At 37.1% G+C, this 25,632-nt stretch overlaps 1 pseudogene; it reads right to left on the reverse strand.

Annotated features, from left to right (window-relative positions):
* LOC122890390 overlaps positions 1–25,632 on the reverse strand; it is a 130,172-nt pseudogene that overhangs the window by 85,286 nt on the left and 19,254 nt on the right.

The raw sequence follows: 25,632 nt of genomic DNA on the forward strand, positions 1-25,632 counted from the left end.
AAAGAAAATAATAAATCAAAATGGCTTTCTTCATCATATTTATTTATTTTTCGTTCATCATATTTAAAAGGAAAAATAAGTGTTGATCTACTTTAGGGTCCTCCCTCATTCCTTGATAAAGCAGGTAAATAAATAAAGCAGAATCTTATCGTAACTTTTGATTTTCATCCTTGCTCATTTCCAAACAGAGAAAAAGGAAATCTCCTTCCAACACAGATTCCTAAAAAGAGAAAAATAAAAACAGAGACGGAGAAAGGACAAATGAGATGAATAGTGAGATATGACCATGGAAATAGAAATCTTCGAGTCAGATATTAAATTAAGAAAAAGACTTTTAAAAAATATATATTTATTTATTTATTTGAGAGAGGGACAGAGAGAGTGAGCTTGGAGAAGGTCAGAGGGAGAGAGAGAGAGAGAGAATCAAGAATCCTCAACCCGACTCCTGCTGAGCACGGAGCCTGACTCAGGACTTGATCCCAGGACCCTGAGATAATCATCTGAGCTAAAATCAAGACTCACGACATTTAACCAACTGAGCCACCCTGGCGTCCCAAGAAAGAGACACTTAAATTATGTTCTGTTCCTTTCACAGATACCACGGTACAAATTCAAGAACAAGAAGTCAATAAAAACAGAATCTAGAGACTGATTCCTCAAAGATTGGAAGTATTTGTATATTATGTTTCAAGCAAGTAAAGGCAAACCTATAAAACAAACAAGACAGAACTTGAAATCGTGTGTATTTTTTGTGCCTCACTATTTTTTCCAGGGGTTTTAGCAATTACATTATGTGCGATTACTACTCCAAAGAAAGAAAGTGATATCTCTGGCTTACGTAGACATTATGCCTATGAGGATACAACTCCTTCTTTAAAAAGGCAATTAGTAATGCTACTGCTTATATATTACTTTGAGAATGTACAAGAGCAATTTTGGAACTGACACCACTATATGGGCCCCATTTGCTGTGGTGTTGTTTTAATCACCTACTACCAATAACATTTGGAATGCTAATGTGGTGCAAAACTTGGAAATGCCCACAGAATGGAAAGATGGAAGATAATGGATTATGACATTTGCTGTCTAATGTTGCAATGATGTGATTTATTTAGTCAAAGAAGCCAATAAGCCCCTTACAAAGGATATATGGAATATTTGTAGAGTGTTACTACTTTGTGCATTTTCTGGTGTGGTTTATTAGAGCATAAACAGATTTTAACGGGGGTTTTTTAATCAAGACATACTGCATTGCTTGATTATAACAATAAATATTATTGTTTTTTAACTGAATAAAATAAACCGAATAAAACACAACCATGGAAATTTGGAAATTTGCATTTGAAAATTTGCAAAAAGAAAATAAACATCCTCTTTTTTTTTTTAATCAAGCCAATATGATGACTCAAACAAATCGCAACACTTGGGTGTGGTAATGACACAGCCTTATAGTCTTATTCTATTACTTCTCTGGCACTGATGACTAGAATATTGTCTTCATGATTAAATTGTTACCATATTGAGATAGACCAAAAACAGTTATCAGGTTAGGGGGAAGTTAACATTTTATTTAAGTTCTGATTTTGAAAGTAAAAGGTAGAAAAATAGACAAAAGCCCTTGCAAAAATTTGCATGAATTCACATAGTTGTTATGTCTATTTCTTCCTTGACTCAGATTTTCAGATATAGAGAGCAGATTTTACTTTTCTATTTTTTTTTGCTTTTACTTTTTACTATTCAACCTTATTAGCATTGAGTGTTGGGATTATCCGTTGAAATTTTGTTATTAGCTATTGATTCTGGGTCAGCTTCTCACCTCTCTGTTATCTCATCTAGATTCGTACTAACATCAAAAGGACTCTTTCCTTTATAGGAGCATTAGTAAACCAGAGAATCTTTCCTACACTAGATGGATATATTGTCCAGTTTTCAACACTTCTGCATATAATCTACTCCATTGCCCACAGCATCCAGTGGGAAGCCAATAAATACTGCTGACTGACTGCTTCCTATCTGGTTAGAAAATGGGAGTAAAAATTAAACATATTTTTGGTACCCTTCCCAGCTTCAATATTTTAATTTCTCAAGGAGCCAGATGTGGTTAGAAATGTAAGCCACTTCAATTTTGTTACCAGAAATGGCTGAGAACAATAAACTTATTTAGAGATAGGCCAGAAAGTATTTAAAAAAAGAAAAGAAAAGAATAAGCAGCACAACTCTAAAGTCAGATTACCTGCTGTTTCTCTATCAACACTCTGACCAAGTTTAAGGCATTAAATCTAATTTTAAAATATGATTACATATGGAAAGCACCAAGTATAATCAGGCATAACAATAGAGGGGTTAGGCTGAAGGACACACCATTCTTCACTCAATATGAAAGTTAATTTTAAAATGCACGTGAATAAAAGAGAAACATGGCATGGGGAAATTTTGAAATAGGATATTGTGAAGTCAATGTGTTATTTTTCTACTCTTTTCAACAAACGTAATCATTTAAAAAACTTATTATTCAAGTAACAAAAAATATGCTTTCTCAATAGTTGTAAAATACTAGGTCTTGGCTATGCTTCTTGAAAAAAATGGTACTGATAAATAGAAAAGGAAAAAAGAATAGCTCATGAGTATTGATCCTGGATGTAAATATTTTATTCCATTTTTACCTTACATGTTAGTATGTTCTTCCTTTATTCATATTTAAAATTACAAATACTTGGGAAATATGTTTATATTATATTTTTAAAGCTTGATTTCCGGGACATCTTGGGGGGCAGTCAGATAAGCATCTGCCTTCAACTCAGGTCATGATCCCAGGATCCTAGGATGGAGACCCATGTTGGGCTCCCTGCTCCCAGTGGGGAACCTGCCTCTCTCTCCACCTTCTGCACCCCACTCCCTTGCTTGTGTTCTCTCTCTCCACCTCTGAGAAATAAATAAATAAATAAATAAAATCTTTTTAAAAAAATAAATAAAGGCTTGGGGCACTTGGGTGGCTCAGCAGGTTAAGCCTCTGCCTTCAGCTCAAGACATGATCTCAGGGTCCTGGGATCAAGCCCTGCATCGGGCTCTCTGCACAATGGGGAGCCTGCTTTTCCCTCTCTCTCTGCCTGTCTACTTCTCTGCCTACTTGTGATCTCTCACTCTGTCAGACAGATAAAATCTAAAATAAATAAATAAATAAATAAATAAAGGCTTGATTTCCCCTTCTTCAGAACTTAAAATATTGTCTGTTTCTAATGATTTCATCCTTCTAGTTCAAATCTGCTTTAATAAGACTGCAACATATATGTTCTATTTATTTACGCAAATGGCTTAAAGATTTGAAATAATTCAGATTTAAATGGTCAAATACTGAAGTTTAAGACACAAGGTGCATGACACATTTAACTACAGTGCTGTTGGAAGACATGCCAAATATGCAGAAATTACACCTCCATGTGATACAATTTCTGTCACCTTCCTTGTTTGAAAAAATCTAAACTTAAAAGTATATGGCTTTCTTAAGGAATCTCCACACTCTTTTCCAAAGTGGCTGCACCAACTTGCTTTCCCACCAACAGTGTAAGAGGGTTCCTCTTTCTCCACATCCTCTCCAACACTTGTTGTTTACTATCTGTTAATTTTGGCTGTTCTAACTCTTGTAAGGTGGTATCTTAATGTGGTAATGTGGTTTTGATTAGAATCTCCTTGATGGCTAATGATGATGAACATTTTTTCATGTGTCTGTTAGCCATTTGTATGTCTTCTTTAGAGAAGTGTCTGTTCATGTCTTCTGCCTGACGTGATTATCTGATTTGTGTGTGTTGAGTTTGAGGAGTTCTTTATAAATCTTGGATATCAGCCCTTTGTATGTAGTGTCATTTGCAAATATCTTCTCCCATTCTGTGGGTTGCCTCTTTGCTTTGTTGACTGTTTCCTTTGCTGTGCAGAAGGTTTTGATCTTGATGAAGTCCCAAAAGTTCATTTTCGCTTTTGTTTTCTTTGCCTTTGGAGACATATCTCGAAAGAAGTTGCTGTGGCCAATGTCGAAGAGGTTATTGCCTATGTTCTCCTCTAGGATTTTGATAGATTCCACCTCATGTTGAACTCTTTTATCCATTTTGAGTTTATCTTTGTGTATGGTATAAGAGAATGGTAGATTTTCACTCTTCTATACATAGCTGTCCTATTTTCCTACCTCCATTTATTGAAGAGACTGTCTTTTTTCAAAACACTGTATATTTTTTCCTGCTTTGTCGAAGATTATTTGACCATAGAGTTGGGGGTCCATATCTGGGCTCTCCACTCTGTTCCACTGGCCTATGTGTCTGTTTTTGTGCCAAGACCATGCTGTTTGGTGATCACAGCTTTGTAAGAAAGCCTGAAATCAGGCAATGTGATGCCCTCAGTTTTGTTTTTCTTTTTGAACATTTCCTTAGCAAGTTGGGGTCTCTTCTTGTTCCATACAAATTTTAGAATTGTTTGTTCCATTTCTTTGAAAAATGCCGATGAAAGTTTGATTGGAATGGCACTGAAAATATAGATTGCTCTAGGAAGTATAGACATTTTAACAATGTTTATTCTTCCAATCCATGAGCATGGAACAGTCTTCCATCTTTTTGTGTTTTCTTCAATTTCTTTCATGAGGGTTCTGTAGTTTCTCGAGTACAGATCCTTTACCTTTTCAGTTAGAAATTAAAAATAGAGCCACTCTATGACCCTGCAATTGCACTACTGGTTATTTACCCCAAAGATATAGACATAGTGAAAAGAAGGGCCATCTGTACCCCAATCTTCATAGCAGCAATGGCCACAGTAGCCATACTGTGGAAAGAACCAAGATGCCCTTCAACAGATGAATGGATAAAGATGATATGGTCCATATATACAATGGAGTATTACGTCTCCATCATACCCAACTTTTTGGGTTGGGTGGATGAATACCTAACTTTTGTATCAACATGGATGGGACTCGAGGAGATTATGCTGAGTGAAATAAGTCAAGCAGAGAGTCCATTATCATATGGTTTCACTTACTTGTGGAGCATAAGGAGTAACATGGAAGACATTGGGAGATAGAGAGAAGTGAGTTGGGGGAAACTGGAGGGGGAGAAAAACCATGAGAGACTGTGGACTCTGAGAAACAAATTGAGGGTTTTGGAGGGGAGGGGGTTGGGGGGTTGGGTGAGACTGGTGATGGGTATTATGGAGGGCACATATTGCATGAAGCCCTGGGTGTGGTGCATAAACAATGAATTTTGGAACAAAATTTTGGAATTTTTGAAAAAAATAAAATAAAAAATTTTTAAAAAGTATATGGCTTTACCAAAAGGAGGTGGAAACAACTTTAAAAATGAAAGATTACATTATATTAGTGATTTGGCACTACCCTTGAGAAGATTTAAACATTTAAATTCATTTAAATAAATTAATTCTTTTTAATTCAACAAATTTGGTTTGTGTAAGCTGAGGTAGGGAATATCTGTTTGCTAACAAATTAGCAGTCTTTACCCATGAAGAGCTACTAACATTTCTGCTGATTGCTCAGTGGATTATAGATGTTTTGGGGTCACTTGCTTCCAATTCTCTCCATTCCCTTGCCATTTTTTCCTTTTGGTTCCCTCCAATTCACTTTCCATCTGTGCTCCGGAATCAAGAGAAATCATAACTCTAGACCAAAATAGCTTTCTAAGAACTGGATACCCACCTACAGTTCATTTTCTGACAGTGGTTGCCAAAAACATTTTCTTCAGCAACTGAAATTAACATTCCAACAGTAACAGAAATTGCTAAGTATTTCATCAGCTTCCCTAGAACTATGTCTGCAGTCCTTTGAGGCCATGCATGAGGGCTTCTCTAAAGAAACAAAATTGTTCACCCCCACTCTTGACTGCTGGGTGCAAATGGAGGAATGGGAAATACTGAGGGAATCTGCTGTCCTCAACAATGAAGCAATTGCTGTTCCCAATACTTAGCTCTCTTTCAAGTGCTTGAAAAGCTCTTGTCTGGCCTCGTGTGAACGATTTCTTGTCTGAAGACCTCATTCTCATTTTTTCAGTTCCTATCCTCTGCTCAAATCCCTCCCTTATCTGGGCAGGGCACAAAGGTACAGTTACCATACCCAAATAACCATGGAGGGACACTCAGCCCCATACCACATACCCACCTCAGGAACCACATTCCAAGATGAAAGATGTTTAAAGATTCCTTCAAAGATCTTAAAAAAAAAAAAAAAAACTTTAAAAAAAGATTTTAAAAATATCTTTAAAAAAAAAAAAGATCATCTCACTTTCCATTTTAACCCTCTTCATTTTGCACATAACTAAAATAGTTAAAATTCATTATTCAACATTTGTAATGTGATTTTTTCCAGCAAATATTACATTTAACCATTTTCTTTATGTCATCCTTGTGAGAGAGATTATTCATTTTGTGGCTTCATCCTGACTTATGGATTTGCAGAGGACTTGTTTTTTGTTTTTTGTTTTTGTTTGTTTGTTTGTTTGCTTTTTTATAGATTTGAAGTGGATTCTGGGTAGGTTTTGAAGGTATAAATTAGCTTTTCCAACCTGGAATTATTTTCCTATTCTAAAGTCTGCAGCAATTATAAAGCCTGAGGAAAAGAATCATTGATAGTTTGGGAAACTATTAAGTAAAAGTCTCATTTCCCACATTGAAGTAGAGAATGAGTTAGTACAAAGCTCAGTTCCTGGAAAGACTCACTGTTGATTCTGATTTTAAAAAAGAAAAAGTTGTCAAGAGAAAAAAAATGCTACTTCTTTTCTACATAAATGTCTTTCATTCAAACTGAAACATAAAAACTGGTAATATCCAGAATGATAATTTGGATTATGTAATCAGTGTTAAGTGGATTTTTAAATATGGAAAATTTCACTAACTTTCTTAGCTTTAACTAAAAATAATTTGAACATGGTGAGGAGTTTCATATGTACGTATTACTATGCAGTATGGTTCTGACTCTGATTGCATTCAATATTCCATCTGGTTCAAACCATGTTTACTCATTTCTCCTCTAACTATGTACCCTTCTTGAAAACTTTGCTCACTTCTCCTCTTAGAAGCTTTTAAAGTGCTCTGAATCTGTCACAGAGATAATATGCCTAGGGAAGTGAAATGCAACAAACCTTGAAGTAATCTAAATGTCTATCAATAAGGAAGTGATTCAGTTTAAAAATTATATGCTCATATCATGGGATATTTTGCAATGGGAGGTAGGGTGCTGTTGCTGATTTGCAAAGATGTCAAGATATGTTGCTAACTTTTAAAATATAAAATATAAGGGAAAGTTGCAGAGTGGAGTGTCTAACAATTTCATTCATTCTCCTTAAACTCCATGTAGCCATAGAGAAATATAAAGGTAAACAGCCTGATAACTATAGCTATAGACAAATTTAAAGAGACATAGGTAGATAGGTAGGTATATATGGAAATAGAGATGAAGGTGTGTTCAGGAATTTTTGAGAGGGAATCATTAGACACTGATAACAAACTCCCCCCTCCCCGCCCTCCACAGGGTTCAAGTGAAATGTGGGAAATGAGACCTTTACTTTCTTCCAAAAAGCTTTACATAGTGTCTGAATTTTTTCCTAAATGTGTATTACACTTTAAAAAATTATGTGTATCTATAGTATACAGCATTGACTTTGCATTCCAAATATTCTGCCTTTCTCTTTTCCGAGATACTCGTATTTACTCAGTCATCTGTCTTCCAACTTAGACACATTACTTATAGTACTCATTGCCCTTGGTCTGAAGTAGCTTCCTACTCTGATTCTGCCCTTCTACCCTTTTTGGGCTTTAAAGTTTATCTCTTCCAAGAAAGAAACTGATTAAATAGATTTGGGCAATCATTCTCATCTCCTGAGCATGGCTTAAAGCATGTTCTCTCTTAAGCCAGAGACCAATTAACTGCATTTTTAACTTAGATATTCAAATTAAATGCTTCCAACATGAACCACATGACTTTAAATAAAGACCATTTCTCTGACAACCATGAATGCACATTAAAGATTCAACAACTAGAACTGTCCTCGAAGAATCATGTGATAGGAGAGAACAGAAGTAATGAGAAATGTAAATATAATTTAGAATACATTCTTTCAAGAGGATTGTTGTCCAACCAGTTACCAGCACAGCGTATAACAAATGAATGAATGCTCCATCTTCCAGGATGCCTCAGGACTGTTGTTCAACTTCTAAAATCTCGTTCTATCAATTAAATCATTTTTTTGCAGAGGACTGGCAGACTCCTTGCAATGTACGCTCCCTGCTAGAAACTTGGTCATTAGTCATCACCTCATTACCGACATGTCACACCAACCTCAACCCTTCCGCCATGTGTACACCTTCAACCTAGTAGACTGCTTCAGTGTTAGGTCTCATACTGTGATTCAGTTCCATTCATTCAGCATCCACCTCTGTTTCACAGAGAAGTGGGCACTTAATAAATGCTGCCAACCATGTAAAGGTAATGAGAACAGTTAAATGAGCAGCTGAACTCCATTTATTCAACAAGCGCTTGTTGCATATTTACTGTGTACGGTGTGTTATATGTTAATGGGAGGCTGTAAAGTGATTCCATTTACTTATCGTTACATTGAGGCCATTGAACTGGACGATCTCTAAGGTGAATTGTGGGTCTAATCCTCTATGATTCTAAATGCAAGTTTCTAAATGGAAGAACAAAGCCCTTTTCCTTGATTTAACCTTATGGACAGGGAACTATAATATTTATATATGAAAATACTTAAAATATGAGCACATATTTAAGTCATGAAAAGAAGTGCTACTGGAATGTAAAGTAATTTGAGGTGGATCCATAAAGAATGCCTTTTAATTTTTATTTATTATTATTATTATTATTTTTTAAAGATTTTATTTATTTTATTTGACAGAGATTACAAGTAGGCAGAGAGGCAGGTAGAGAGAGAGAGGAGGAAGCAGGCTCCCCGCTGAGCAGAGAGCCCGACGCGGGGCTCGATCCCAGGACCGTGGGATCATGACCCGAGCCGAAGGCAGAGGCTTTAACCCACTGAGCCACCCAGGCGCCTCTATTATTATTTTTAAAGAGTTATTTTTATTGGATGCCTGGGTGGCTCAGTTGTTTGAACATTTGCCTTTGGCTCACTCAGTTTACGATCCCAGGGTCCTGGGATAGAGTTCCAGGTAGGGCTCCCTGCTCAGCTGGGAGCCTGCTTCTCCCTCTGCTTCTGCCCCTGCCCCCTCTCCTGGGTGCATTCTTGCTTTTTCTCAAATAAATGAAAATCTTAAAAAAAAAAAAAAAAAAAGATTTACTTTTATTTAATTTGGGGGGAGGGCAGAGGGAGAGAGAGTCTCAAGCAGATTCCAGGCTGAGCATGGCACCCCACATGGGGCTCCATCTCACAACCTTGAGCCATGACTTGAGCAGAAATCAAGAATCAGAGGCTTAACAGACTGTGCCACCCAGGGACCCCAAGAATGCTTTTTAGACCAGCTAAATTTTTAGCTGTCTCTTGAAGGATGCGATGAATGGAAATAACAGGAAATTTGAATGAATTCCAAGTTGAGATTAGAGGAGTACAAGAATGTTCATTCTTGTCCCTTCCACACTCAGGAACAACACCCCTTCCAGGATGAATGAGAAGATAGAATAGTTTTAACTTACAACAATTTACAAAATACAAGGATGATGTGGTAACTCCACGGCTGGTGAGAAACGCGATCAGGCATCTGGCACGTGGGGAAAGACTGGTATTTCAGAGAAGAAAGAGCTGAGGAAGAAGAGGTGATATGGAGGAGGAAATGAGAGGAGGTCAGAAAACATTCGGAAGCATCTAAACATCTAGACATGAAAGCTTTATGCCTTTGCATGATGCTGGTAGGCAAGAGATCTTAGAAGTGGAAACATGAATCAACCACCCCAATTCAACTCTGTACAATTATGATTTATAAAACATGACTTGAGGTCACTTGGAATTCTTTGTCTGTTTTGTATATATTTAGTAAGCAGTTAGATGCAGGTTAGGAAATGCTACCCAAAGAAATAACTAGCTCAGCATAGCTGATAAAGATCTTTCTTGGTCAAAAAGGAAAGAATGAAGATAGCATGTCATCTGATTTCCCTCCAAAAGCATCCTAGACCTGCACCCACACAGGGCTAACTCCAGGAAAAGCAGCAGATCCAATGACATAGTAGACCCCATTTAAAAAAATCTGTACACCTCTCAGAACAAAAACAAAACCCTAGAAAACACTCAATTTGTTGACCCATTCTCAAGACTTTTTTCTCCAATGACTGCTCATAAAGCTTTAGAAGCTGACACAAACTAATTGAAATATGCTCAATTCAATATAGTCCTATTCCATATGGCCAGTAACAAAACTTGACTGTGCTCATCTCTCTCTGATATAGATTAAAAGGATGTTGGTATTTCCTCTGCCGAAGAAGCAACTCAGCACTGAACACGAAAGAAGTGGGATTTTCAATTGAAAGCAGTTTTCTTGGGGCGCCTGGGTGGCTCAGTGGGTTAAGCCGCTGCCTTCGGCTTGGGTCATGATCTCAGGGTCCTGGGATCGAGTCCTGCATCGGGCTCTCTGCTCGTCGGGGAGCCTGCTTCCTCCTCTCTCTCTCTGCCTGCCTCTCTGCCTACTTGTAATCTCTCTCTGTCAAATAAATAAATAAAATCTTTAAAAAAAAAAAAAAAGAAAAAGAAAGCAGTTTTCTTGTGTTAGACTTGCTAGAAATTTCGTTTTGTTCACATGTCAGCCTTCGAGAAATGAGTTTTAAGGAGTTCCTCTGGCCAGGCTAACATAGTAAAAGAAGACAGTGGCATACCTGGTATTATTTGTTAGTTTAGTTGTTTTCTAAAGATGATGTTACAGAACAACAAAGGACTGTGGAAAATGATGACTAGGTTATCATGTGGCTCGAGCTAGAGGGTGCATTTTGGGCTCAGAAAGACTTGTGATATTAGATGAATTGTGATTTTTGAGATTTGTTGGCATTGTACCACAATAGAATTGGAAAGAAAACATCTATACTTTCTAGTTCAACCCTTGTATGGCTATGACGGATGTGGATACAGCTGGGTTGTTCTGTGCGTAAAAATGCCTCCCTTTAACATGTACCTCAAAATTACACTTGATGTATCTGTCCCGCCAAATGAGTAGGAGTTATTATGGCAAAAACATAGAACAGAAAGCCAGAATATTTCTTCTAAATAGCCACAATGGGCATAATCTTTCCATGTCCGCTCACCTAGCAGACATGTGACATCGTTCTGCACCATGTTAAGACTTCGGTTATTTACTTTTGGTCTCTGAATTTCTCATGGAAACTCATACAGCAAGCATGATTTGAAAATCCTTCTTTCTGCTGTGTAATTTAATCAACCTGAACTGTTAAGCTTCTCAAGACCTTAAGGACAGGTTGATGTAATTCCCTGCTAGTCAAGCTTTTACCTTGAAGAACTACTTGATACAGTCCATTTGTAACTGTTCCTCGTCCCTTAATTGTAACAGACTTAGATGAAGTTGGCTTGGCAGATTATAAAATGCTACAAGACAGAGTCCTGTGGTGGTTTTTGCTGAATAAAACCCAAGAATATACTTCCTCAGCTTCTAATACAGAGATGTTTGTGTGTGAAATGTATGTATGTCATTTATCTATCTATGTATACAGTCGATTTTCCTTCATGCTACCACCAGGTGATGAAACTTCAGCGTTTTAAAATCTTTTCTATGATTAAATAACAATTTTGCATTGTCAAAATACAATACTATTGTATCTTATGAATTTCTTATTCCTACCTTAAATATTAAGTCTAAATAGCTCATCTTCAAACTGCCTACAGTTCCACTAATGCTTTTAAAACATGTTCACATTCCTACCCACATCCATTATGATTTATAAGATATTTTTATTGAAATATTCATTCATTCTTTCAGTCATTCATCCAACAAAATGTAGAGTATTATTCTGTGCTGAGCACCTGGTCTAGACTCTGAAGATCCTGCAGGGGAACAAAACAGACATTTTACTCAGATGGACGCCAGGCATCACGAGCACAACATAAATGAGTAAAATATATATACCACTAGAAGGTGATGAGTATGATGGAGAAAAGTATAATAAGGAAGGAAAGACAGCAGGAAATGCTGGCTGCTGGTGTGTATAATATCAAGCAGAATGGGCAAAAAAAGATCTCAATGAAAGTGTCACATTTGAAAAAAAAAGTTAGTGTAGCGAAGGAGAGAGAAGTGGGTTCCAGGAAAGGGACCAAAAAATGCAGAAATTCTGAGGCAGGAGCATGCCTGATGATTCATAAAAAGCAGGGAGACTGGTGGCGAGAACAGAGGGAGGGAGGAACGGAAGATGAACTCTAAAAGGTGAGAAGATGGGGAAGCAAATCCCATAAGACCTCGAATGTCTTTAGGGACTTTAGTTTGCATTTTGGTTAAGTCAGATAGCTGCTGGAAGGTCAGAGCAGAGAACTGATGTGGTCTGACTTGTTTTAGTAGAATCACCCTGGCAACTGGGCTGTGACTGGGCCGCTGTGGGCTAAGGTGGAAGCAGGAAAGCCCAGTTATGACATTAATGAATCCCATAATATGCACTCTGTTTAGGAAAAAAGAAAGGAAAGAGGGAAGAATCGAGTTTAAAGGACTCTCAGAATCCTTAAAAAATAAGAATGATAGGGGCACCTGGGTGGCTCAGTGGGTTAAGCCTCTGCCTTCAGCTCGGGTCATGATCTCAGGGTCCTGGGATCGATCCCCATATCGGGCTTCCTGCCCAGCAGGGAGCCTGCTTTCCCCCTCTCTCTGTCTGCCTCTCTGCCTAATTGTAATCCATCCTGCTCTCAAATAAATAAATATATATTTAAAAAAAAAATAAGAAGAATGATAAAAATATTGTCATAAATAGTTGGAGTGAGTTTTGATCACTTAAATTCAGAAATGAGTACTGACACTAGATGACAGAGATGTCAAAGATTAATATCTTTTTTAAAGATTTGTTTATTTAAGAGCGAGCATGCACGCACAAGTGGGAGGAGGGGCAAAGGGAAAGAGACTCTCCAGGAGACTCTGTGCCAAGTGCAGAACCAGATGGGGGCCTCGAACTCATGATCCTGACAACATGACCTGAGCCATAACCACCAAGAGTCTGACACTTAACAGAGTGAGCCACTGAGGCACCCCTTTTGGAAAAGACTAATAATGAAAGCAATCAAGGTTGAGAAACCTTCATATTCCAGTCAGTGGATCCCCAATATGTATTTTTTTAACGAACAAAGAAATGAGACAATAGTAAACAACAGCATAATGGTTAAATGCTTCAGCTTTATGCTCAGATGGATATGAAATTTATTTACTTTTAAAGACTTTACCAATTTATTTGACAGAGAGAGAGAGAGAGAGAGAGAATGAGATCACAAGCAGGCAGAGAGGAAGGCAGAGAGATGAAGGGAAGCAGGCTCCCCATTGAGCAGAGAGCCCGATGCAGGTCTCTATCCCAGGACCCCTAGACGGTGACCTGAGCCGAAAGCAGAGGCTTAACCCACTGAGCCACCCAGGTGCCCCCAGATATGAAATTTAATCTGCAGCCTGTGCCTATTAGTTGTGAGATGTCTGAGAGATCACTTTTCATTTTTGAGCTTCTGTCTTCTCATCTGCTAATACTGATAACACTCGTTTCATGCACAGGGTTGTTAGATTCAATAAAATAATTGATTAAAAATACTGAGCTCAGTACCTGCTCAATTTTGAGTGCTGGATAATGATAAGTAGTTCTCAGCTCCAGCTTAGTTTACTATGAACAGTACCCACTATTTAAAGGCAAAAGACACTATATTTGGGGGAGTGATACAGTGCTACAGGATCCAATTACCTTGGGCTAGACATAAGCAACCGCTTTAGAGATTCGGGAAGGATCCCGGTGCTGGCAAAGCTGGAAGGAGTGAGTGTGGGTAATCAATCCCCTCTTAACCAAGTCAGGCGTTAACTGGTGGTCTCCATTTCTTAGGTTCAACCCTCTGTCACAGCACCCTGAGGTCATGGGGTTAGCGGGCACCAGGCCATAGGCACCATGCAATTCTGCCCCCACGAGGTAAGCCCTATGCTTAGCAAGGGCTGCTTGTATTTTTCCCCAAACCTGTTTAGGGCCGGCTTTCTTTCATTATATAATGATACATTTTAATTGGCTGCTTAATAAACTGAGGAAATACGAGTGCAGAAAAGACAAGCTGTCATTTCTTTCTAAACTAATACAACTTTGTTTGAAGGTTTAGCAACCCAAACTGTTACATATGCTATTGTTTGTGGGTGAGCAAGACAACCGAAACAGACTGGTATGGAAGAAAAAGCCCCAGAGGATTCTGCACCCATACTGCTGCCTGATCATCATTAAGTTCTAACTCATCCTCAAGAAGCCATAATTCTACAACTGCAAGGATGTATCACGAGTGTGATCTAAAATAAATAAATAAATACATAAAAAATCACATCCCCAATCTGTAAACCTGTATTTAAAAATATAAGTCTAGTCTCCTATCAAAAATGACCAATTAAATAGATAGATGAGTAAAATATTAAGCTATAGAAGTATCCTATTTTATGATTCCCATTTACACCAGGTAGCAGAAGACTAAGTTGAATCAGGTAAGAGAACACAGCCGACCTCTTTTATTGGAGTCCTTGCCAGTCTCCATATGCATTTAAATGGCCATGGAGAAGCTCAAAGAGCAAGCCGTACAACAGGGGCATTTATTTCCAGACCCTCACTGTACATGACATTCCATAGTAATCACCTACTTAACCTTCCCTTTCCTTCGCTTAAGGGCTGTGTCTCAGAATAAAAAGAAAAAAGGCAGGTAAAAATGGGACAAGGAGAGGCATTTCTCTAAGAGAGGCTATGTCTCTTTGGTACTAAGGGGGAGGCTGGGGTTCATAGCCCCCTCTCTTTCCAAGAAAGTTCGTCGTAAACAATGTGCATTTCTAAGGAGTTCCCAGGGAAAGACCAATGGGTGTGAACACGTGGTAGTAATATCAGAAAACTGTTTAAGGAGAGGACCTGTTCAATATAGTCGTTATATTTCCTAGGCTTCTGTCTAGCCGTCAATGAAGGCTTGCTACAATTAACATTTAAGTGACTCACCTCACCCAGTTCTATTTTATTTGGAGCCCTCCACGCACACTCCGAAAACTGAACCAAAGAACTGAACTGAAGCAGGGGAGAAATGTTGGAAAGGGACTCACCAACTGAGTGAATACCAGACTGTGGAAGCAACTCTTTTTCTGAAAGATCTGTATGCATTTTTCGAGGCTGTGTAATTGCAATACTATTAGACCAGACTATCCTATTTCATAGCACACGCTTGGATGTGAAATATATTGGAGATTTGATTGCATATATGGAAATGAGTGAAAATAAAATATCACACAGAGCCATTCTGCAAATAACATGGACATTTTAATGTCTTGGATTGTATTTTTGTTCGTGTGTACAAAAACACTCCTGTTCTTTAATCTGCTTTCTATAATGCTATTATATTTTTGTCAGGATTATCTTAATCCTTGTCAGCTCAAGTCTATTGGATTTTTATTATGGGTCAGCAGAGCATTTTCTCATCTTTTCTCTAACCTTAAAGCATTATTTATTCATTCAAAAAGCATATTAATGGGCTACCAACAGGCTAAACCAGGTCCTCCAATCAGAGGCATGTATTTGTCCATTCGTTCCTCAGTGTAGATTAACAACGGCAATTCATTACCCGGTGACCTTCCTTCAGCTTCCTTTCCTGCCAAACCATCTGCTGTCATAGTCCTTCCAAAATACTCCGGCTCTAACCTAATCATCTTCTGCTTAAAACTTTAAAAGGTTCCTTATGGGCCCCAGGCTATGGTCCAGCATTTACCTTGACCCCACAGCTCCTGTTATGGAGCTTGTACCTATTAAGAAGTTGTACCTCAGGGCGCCTGGGTGGTTCAGTCCGTTAAACCTCTAACTCTTGGTTCCAGCTCAGGTCCTGACTGAGTCCTATGTTGGCTCTTCACGGGGCATGAAGCCTGCTTAAGATTCTTTCTTTCTGGGGCGCCTGGGTGGCTCAGTGGGTTAAGCTGCTGCCTTCGGCTCAGGTCATGATCTCAGGGTCCTGGGATCGAGTCCCACATCGGGCTCTCTGCTCGGCAGGGAGCCTGCTTCCTCCTCTCTCTGCCTCTCTGCCTACTTGTGGTCTCTCTCTGTCAAATGAATGAATAAAATCTTTAAAAAAAAAAAAAAAGATTCTTTCTTTCTCCATATCTCCTGCTTGCTCATGCTCTCTCTCTATAAAATAAATAAATGCTCTCTCTAATAAATAAATAAATACATACACACATAAAAAATAGGAAGGAAGTTGTACCTCGCTTTCTGTTTCTTCATTCACATTCACTATATTCCAGCAAAGGCTGTTTTGGTTCGTGTAAGTATTTCATGTTCTCTAAACTTAATCAAAGTATCTCTTTTCTCCTCTGTTCTGCGCATTCAGATTCTAGGCCCTGCTCACACCCCACACCGTCCAAGGTTTGAATGTCAGTAGCATTTTACTTTAATGTTTCAAAGAGAATACTTGCTTTCTGCTTACCTTGAATGCTCTGTGCCTATACACAGCTCTTCCTGCTGGAAGGTGGGGCAATGGGGGCTGGGGGTGCTGTGACTTGAGAGCAGGATTAACACTTAACTTCTCTCTTTAACTGTTGTAACAGTTGCCATGGTTTATATGCTGAGTAAGGACTCAACAAATATTTATTCATGATAAATGGGGTTTGCTTAAAGGGTTCATTTAAAATGTGAAAGACGGAAGTCTAGATCAAACAAAAACAAACACTGTGTCCCCAGTCAAAGATTTACGTGTGAAAGGGAAATAAAAGATGATTTGGTCTGTTCTTTTTATATTACAAATTGCGAAACTAAGACGCAGACTATGAAGAGATTTGTTTACGAATGTCATATGCCCCCGTAGGATAAAATTTTGGATATCTTCAAACTACAACCACTTGATGTCATTTTCTTAAGTGATGCCTCCAGTCATACCCAAGTCACCGGCTCCAATAACCTTACCGCTGAGTCTGAAACTCCCCTTTCTACCATAGTCAGCCTCCCTTTACCTCTCTCCCTGACCTAACCAAATGGATGACCCGCTTGTCTTTATGCAGACCTGGAATATGATGATGTGGGAAGGGATATGTGCTTTGTAATCAGGTGCGAGCAGACTTGATTCCCTACTCCGCCACTTTCTGGAGACACAATGTGTGGGTAAGTATAGAAGCTCTTTGAGCTTCAGCTTGCTCATTTGTAAATTTAGGATATTGAAAAGATATTAATAGCTACTATTATTGAGACCTTCCTAAGTATATACTGTTCTAAATGTTTTACATTTATTACCTTAAGTCTCAAAACACCTCTGAGGTAGATACTATTATTATCTCTGCACATATAGATGAGGTCGATACTATAATTATCCCCACATTATAGGTGAAGTAAGAGAGACACAGAGAGGTTAATTGATGCCCAGAGTCACTCAATTACTGAGGAGTAGAGCCAGCTTTGAAACTCTGTTCTTGTGACTTCAAAGCTCATATACAAAATGGTAATTGTGAGGATTATTTGCAAAGGTCAGTACCGCTATTTTTCAAAAAGGGTGGTCCTCAGGACTCCGGTTGAATTTTGTTAACATAAGTGTGCCATGTGTTAATTTGACCCTGTTACAAAGACTCCTTTAGTTGCAGGATTTAAGGGACAAATGCCATGGTCTAGACTAGGATTTCTCCCCACCTGTTGACAGTAAGAGTCCTTAACCAACTCTTAATGTTGTAACTTCTTAAATTCTGGCAATTGTCTCAAATTTCATAAAACAGTAATATTTTGCTGAAGTGTCTCAGTCATGACTGAAGAGTCATGGGCCCCTCTTCATTGTCCTTGCCCCAAACTCCCTTCTAACTGCCCACCAGTGGAGAGGGACTATCCAACCAAAACCGATTACAGGGATTTTGGTAGATTTACAAAGTGAACTTTTCTGAACTATTTGGTATAAGTATCATTACATCATGATATTTTGCCTTCTCCATTGTTTCTTTATTCAAGATTTTATGATAAATACTATAGTTTAAATAAATTACATGTCCTAAATTATATATTTTAAAAAAGGTATTTAATGGACCATTAAATCACTTGTAAATTCATGGGCCATGTTTAGGGAGAGAACAAATCTACCAAATGAACTCATTTACTGACAACGTTTTTCCCCACAAACATCGGTCAAATCTCTTCTAAAACAAAAGCGAATAAGGACACCACCAGATCCAAACACTTTTACTGGATTGTATGTGCCACACTTTTATTCTGAGTCCTTCAATCATCTGGATATAATATTATCTGTTCTGTATTGTTGGTACATTGTGAAAAGGTTTTTATAGATTTGAATTTTCTAGGAAGATTACTAGGGCTATAAGATGCTATCTCTAGGCATGCTATCTGTCCTTTTGTCTATAAATTTGTCTTTCATCCATAAAAGAGGCTCCTGCTAGGAGCCCAGCACAACTGACAGACATAAAACATTGTGAATCTATGATCCAGAGAGGTAGATGGATGGGACAGACCAGTGAATCACCTAAACAAGAAGCAAGCATCTCTCTACTGAAAACTAGTATAAATCAAATTGATCATTCTCTTCTCTTCTTTTGCCCTTACCTGTCTATCAAATAACCTCCTGACAACAGGCTACACTCTTCTGGTTGTGCTCATGTCTTCCAGATGTCAGCGGACACTTTCCAGCCCCTGGAACCACATAAGATCGGCTTGAGCCCCTTCCCAAATACTGGAGATGACCAAGCCCTCTGCCAAAGTTTTCTAAATTTCAGGGTGGGCCGGAGAATGTGTGCAAGGAGGTAAGGATGACATTTTCATGGTCATTTCTGTCTCAAACTATTCCTTCATTTGAGTTTGTTTATTCCGTGACGAGTTTCACACGTGGCCTCTTTATGCTGTACACACGGCAAACCAGACATGAAACACAGCTTCCTCTTCAAGTTCTGCAAGAATCTCATCAACTCCTCTTCCCAAGTGATGCCTAAGCTGAGACTAAAGAGGTTAATCAAGTAAAGAGGCTGCGGGTCAGGGAGTCTGAGCAGAGGAAGGGAAACTCCATGTGGCAATGCTTGAAGCTAGAGAAAGCATGATATATACTTGCTGTTGAAAGAAAATTAAGTTTGGTTTCATATTTTTCCTCCTTTGGGTGTTTTTTCACTCCTCATTTTCATCACAACTGAGTACAGCTGTGAATTTCTTCAGACAAGACAAAAACACAAATATTTGCTGTTGCTATTCTTTTTATTAAAACCAAATCAAAATTACATGTTCACGTTGCACCGTACATTCCAGTTTCCAAAGCAATTGTTATAATCTCATTGGAAACTCTCAATGGCCCATCACCACCACTGATACCAGCAAATCATCTCCATCATAGACCCATTTTTTATTTCAATAAAAAAGACTTCTAGAACTTCCTGAAACAGCAGACATAAAAAATTACCAAAATCTTCACCCCAGAGCAAAAGGTTGGTTTACCAAAGGCACACCAGTTGCATATATAAATCAGTTCCCTCCGTGGTCTGGGAGTGAGACACACTTTTTCTTCTACAGTGAAGAACACGAGAAGTAGCGTTTTAGAATAATTGTTCACATATTTGTAAAAGGTAACAAAATAAAGCTTATAACACTTTGAAAAAGAATAATTGGTACATTTTTATGAAGCATTAAAAACATAATGTCTCACTCTTCACCTTTATAACGCTCACTTTGGTTTGATAAATGTGGAGGGAACAGGCAGTGGGTTCTGGCTCTGCCCACGCCTTGCCAGGAAGCATTTATTCATTTGGCAGCTCAGACCTCAAGAAGAACAATTGCACATTAAGGCTTTCTGACTTGCCTGTGAAGTGTCTGGTTAGAGTTGGTTGTGAAGACATGGGTCAGCGCTCTTGGACCAGAGGATTTTTGTATACCACAAGAGGCTTCAGAAGTGATGTGTTCTCCCCAACTGACCCTTCGGATGATCCCGGGCCAAGTGCTTCTCTGGAAAGGCTGGTTTCTCTCAACACCCCCTTTCTGTCTGTGTTTCTTGGTTACCAGACTTGCTTACTTTGTAATATCCTCCAAGCCCGTGATTTCTTCCTCTTCTGTTTTTTCTCCAAACAACCTTCATTTTCTCAAAAGTGTTCACAAACTCCTCTATGTTTTAGCTATCACAAGGCTGACCACATTTCCTGGTGGCTGAATAAGCTCTATTCAACACAAATAAATTAAGGAGGAATAAGCAAATTGCTTTACCATTGTGAATGCTCATTAGAACTTGGAAAAATGCTCAGGAGCACAGATTCATTTCCTTAGAAGTATGACTACATCAACAGGTTATAGGGATCTTTGAACATTCAGCATCTGCTCTGTGTGGAAGTGTTACATTGGCATTATTACCTTCGATTTCATTTTCCCAGAGTTTGATCATCTTATTTGCATTTGATAAAAAGTATTTAAAAATTTTAGCACAAAACTTCTTCCTTGTTCTCTAAAGGGCCCCAGACTGAAGTTGATTGTGCAATGGAAAGGAAATGATAATCAGAGTACAAAGCAACAGAAAGATCCCTACAGCTTTGTAGATCAGAAATGGAGTTAGGGGGCCCCCAGAGGATACCAGGTTATTTCTTGACTCTCTGTATAGATAGCAATATGCAAAACATGTGGTATCTTGTTGTAAGAGTAAAGTGGCTCTGGAGTCAATGGCTTGGCCTTGAAGAAAACCACACTCGAACATTTTAGATACAGCAGGATGGTGAAAACCACTGGCTGTGAGATCAGAACTTGCTTGGTGACACTTGCCACTAGTAATGGGATCCTGGTGAAACTATCAACCCCCAGCCTTAGTCTTCTTATCTATAAAGTGATTTTCATAACGTTAGCTTTTTATACATTGTCATAAGGAATAAAGCAAAAAAATTACATATATATAAAGAAATTCCCCACGAGATACATAAAAAAGTTCCTTATTAGCTATACCACATAAAAATGCTCAATAAATAAAATACACTATTTTTGTTACATCTTGATTTGCACCCATTTGAGGGTCTTTTGTATCCTCATAGACACCTTGGTCAATTCCCTGGAGCTGAGCTACGTGCACAATTCTGGTGGTGGTAAGTGTTACTGGTGGTAAGTGTTAATCAATAAAATGTCTGATAAACTGAAATCCCAGTTCTATCAGAAACATATCCATTACTGCAACATCATTGAAAACAGGACCTGGGTTGTCTTCACCATGATAAAGCTAGCAACTTAAAGTGCTGTATACATGGAGGGCCCAAGGGATAGTTGCTAATTTGAAATGATCTGACATACTTGATAATAAAATTGTTTATGATAGTAGAAAATCTGAGATGCACACCAATATTATTTTCTATCATGTAGCATTAAGATGAATCCTTAATGGAAAGTGAAAGTAACTAACCAAGAGTGACAGATCATCTATATTGTAAAGACACATTTAGTTGCTTGCCAAGAAGGTGGAAGTTAGCATTTATAAATCAGAAAAGAAATGTCTTTGTCCTGTTTGTTATTAGTGGAAAATAAACTCTCCATTAGGTATCTCCTAATGCCTTTTATGATGCTCTAAGTGTCTGCATTGTATAGGTTTCACTAGAAAAATTACATTTATTAAGGAGGAAATGGGACTGACTTTTAACAATTTCATAAATTTAATTTGGAAGTTTTATTGAGTGAATTAAGGTACATGATAATGTGTAGGTTTTGTTTAGAAGGGCTTATTTCTATCTATATTCATCTTTAATAATTATGGGTTGATTAGCATTTCAGTGCATCAGGTAGATATGACCTTCAACTTGCTGATCTGGCTTTTGCTTTTCCTATGTTAATTTATGAATAATTTACATTTGGCCCATGGGCATTTTACAATACACAATGACATGGATATCTTGATAAATTGCTAATTAACAATTTCATCAGCAACCTCTCTCCAATACAGAGCAGATATGCCTTAGGAACTCTGTGCTTTTAACTATGTCTAATATAGTGCTTTGCAAGGAGTGGTAAAGAACAACAAATTGAGGAATTGTAGTTACTATAAACTGTGTGATGAATGGTTTGAAGGTCAATTCAAGTACTTTTCAAGAAAACTAACACCCCCTTTACTTCTTAAAGACATCTATACTTGTATTATTCTGTACATAAGGGCTATGTAACTTTACTGCTGATGATGTCAAGTGGTCTGAAATGTTATCTACCTAAAGACAATATTCTAATAAAAAAAAAGAAATAAAAACATGTATAAACAAGGGAAAATGCAACTGAACCATGAACCTTTATAGAAATTAGTTGCAATAAAATAAATAGAAATCTGGGTGGGTATTATGGAGGGCACATATTGCATGCATAAACAATGAATTTTGGAACACTGAAAAAAATTAAATTAAATTAAATTAAATTAAAAAAAGGAAAATAGTCAAGCTTAATATTAGTACAAAAAATAAAAACTGAATGAAACAGGAAAAAAATAGAAATGTCTTTATTTATTTATTTATTTTAGAAATTTGTCTTTAAAATAAACATGGTATTTGTTACCCAATTAGAAAATATTTTAAAAATTGAGAAAATCCTGTCTTAGGAAGAACTTAAAAGAGTGGGCACTGAAATACTCTTCTAATGAACTGAGTAGTAGCATTTTGCTTTAGACAGTACTTTGGCATTATATAGTAATCACTCTAAAATCGTGCATACTTTTTGATCTAATAGTGACACAATTAGGAAATATGGTCTAAAGGAATAAACCTAAAGTCAAAAAGTGCTTTATGAAAAAAAGTTTATGAAAGCATTCTTCATAATAGAGAAGAATCAGAAGTTTATTTTCCATCAAAAGGAAATGATTATTTATGATATATCTATATAATGGAATATTACAAACTCCTAACAATATAATGTGGAAAATTACTTAAAATCATGTTACATAAAAGTAAAGTGTAAAACTCTACTCAACAATGTTAACAATACTTTTCTTTTGGAAGATTGAAATATGGATTGCTCTTTTCTCTTTTCTATTTTTATGTATTTATGGACTATCTTTTTAATCACTATCTCTTTTCTAAATTCAAGAAAAATAAATTACAGAGTTCACTGCAATAATATATTTGGAGATTATGCTCTGGACTTTTTCATAGCCTAAGAAATTATGTCAGGTTAAACCAAGATTGCAAAGTATGCTTTCAAGGACTCTCAAGAGTAAGCGGCCCTATTACAAATTCCTGGCTCACAGAGTCTAGGGCAGAGACAGCAGCATTTGGGAAAATCCTGATAATGGCTAGAACTCTGTACGTATGACGGACTAAAGGGAGCCAGTAGGCAGTATAGCTGTAACTTTGAGGGGGAAAAGCTGGTCCTGTATCAGAAAATGACCTTAATCTATGGACAAGAAGCAGATCATACTTGTCCTTCCTTATCCTCAGGGCAATAAGAAGATTCTGGAAGATTTTTGAAAAGAAAAATGACAAGACTCAATGTACTTTCTAATTACATCATTGAATTTCATTCTTTCAAGACATGTTCTCATTCTCTTTTTATTGAATCTAATTTCTACATGAAAATCCTTTTTTTTCTGGGTTGCCTGGGTGGTTCCATTGGCTAAGTATCAGACTCTTGATTTTTGGCTCAGGTCATGATTTCAAGGTCATGAGATCGAATGCTGCCTGGGGCTCAGTGCTGAGTATGCAGCCTGTTTAGGATTCTTTCTCTTCTCCCTCTGTTTCTCCCCATTCACTCTCTCTCTCTCACTAAAGCAAAAACAAAACCAAAAATCATCTTTTTCTTTATTGATATTGGTAATGTGTGTTTTCGTTTTTTCTATTTATTTGTCTTGATAGTAGTTTATCACTTTTATTAATTTTTCCAATGAACCAAATTGTGGCTTTGTTAATTTTCCTCTATTGCATATTTTATCTTCAATGTTATTGACTTATGTTTTTATCTTATTTATATGCGTACATTCATATACACATTATAGAGGTTAGATTTCTTTTCCTGGCTTAGTAAGATTAAGTTTAGATCACTGACTTTTTTTAGGTATTTATTTTCTAATATATGCACTTAAGTAGTAAATTTCTTTCTGAACTCTGCAATGACTGCATCTAGCAAGTTTAATGGGTTATGTAGTCTATGGTTTTCAATATAAATATTGTTTAATTTCTTCTTTTGACCCTTGGAATTTTTAGAAATTCACGTTCTAACATCCAAGAGTATGGAAAAAATTTAGTTGTATATTTTGGCATTTGATTTTTTGTATTATTGTGTTAAATTCATTCATAGAATTGTCAGGATAAAATTGTCCATTTTAATATTTCCATTTATTCATTTTATAGAAACAAATTATCTGGCAAATTTTTCATCCTTTCTTCATCTCTTTTTCCTTGAATATATTAATCATGGTTATTTTGCTCTGGTCTGATGACTTTTAACACTTGAGTTTCTGTAGGTGTGTTTTGTTCTAGTTTTATTCTCAGTATTCAACTATATGATCCTTTATATTGGCAAATATAGCAATATTTTTATAACCAAAATACTGTAAATTTTTAAATGTAGACAAATAGAGACGGGGCTGATCACCTTAATACTGAGTTGAATAAAGCTTGGGTTTCAGTTTTATTAGGACTCAGTCTATGTCTGGTTCATTTCTTATGTTGGCCCCTTGCCTCTAAAGCTTTCGACACAGGCCAAGCTCATATTCTCAGATGTTAGGCCACATCCAAAATTTCAGATGCTTTCCAAAAAATGTACTTGCAGATAATCAGCTCACCTTTCCAAGATTCAAGATGATCCTGGACCATAGTTCCTCTAGTACATGTTGCTTCCACAACTTTCCAATGTGATTAAAAATGATCATTTTATTATACATTTTATATTTTGTTTGGCTCCTTTTCCCCACTTGTTCTTAGTAGTACCTTGATCTGTCACAAACTACTCCATCCAAATGCAGAAGTACAGATGATCGTATTTTCTGACACTTTACTTACCTGTAAATCCTGATTTTTCTAAATTCAGTTTGAGATTTCATTTATAATAAATATGCATTGGAGACAAGGATGTCTGACCTCACCATTTCTATTCAATATTTTGCTGAAAGTTCTATCTAGGGATAGTAGGCAAGAAAATGAGATAAAAGTCATCCAGATTGGCAGAGAAGAAATAAAATAATCTCCATTTCAGATGGCATGGTCTTGAATATCAAATATTCTATGTAATCCACTATAAAGCCATTAGGACTAATATATGAGTCAATAAGATTGCAGTATATAATATTAAAATACAAAAATCCATTGCATTTCTGGATACTAGATTAATCATTTGTAAAATGAAGTTAAGCAAGCAATTCCATTTATAATAGATCGATAAGAATAAAATACTCAGGTATCAATTTAACAGAAGAAGTGAAAAGTTTATACACTGGAAATGACAAAGCACTATTGAAAGAAATTAAAGAAGATCTAAATAAATGAAAACACATCCCATGGTCATGAGTCAGAAGACTTCATATTATTAAGATGGAAATACTATAAATGGCAATA

This window comes from Neovison vison, chromosome 11, assembly GCF_020171115.1.
Source record: "Neovison vison isolate M4711 chromosome 11, ASM_NN_V1, whole genome shotgun sequence".
Lineage (NCBI taxonomy): Eukaryota > Metazoa > Chordata > Mammalia > Carnivora > Mustelidae > Neogale > Neogale vison.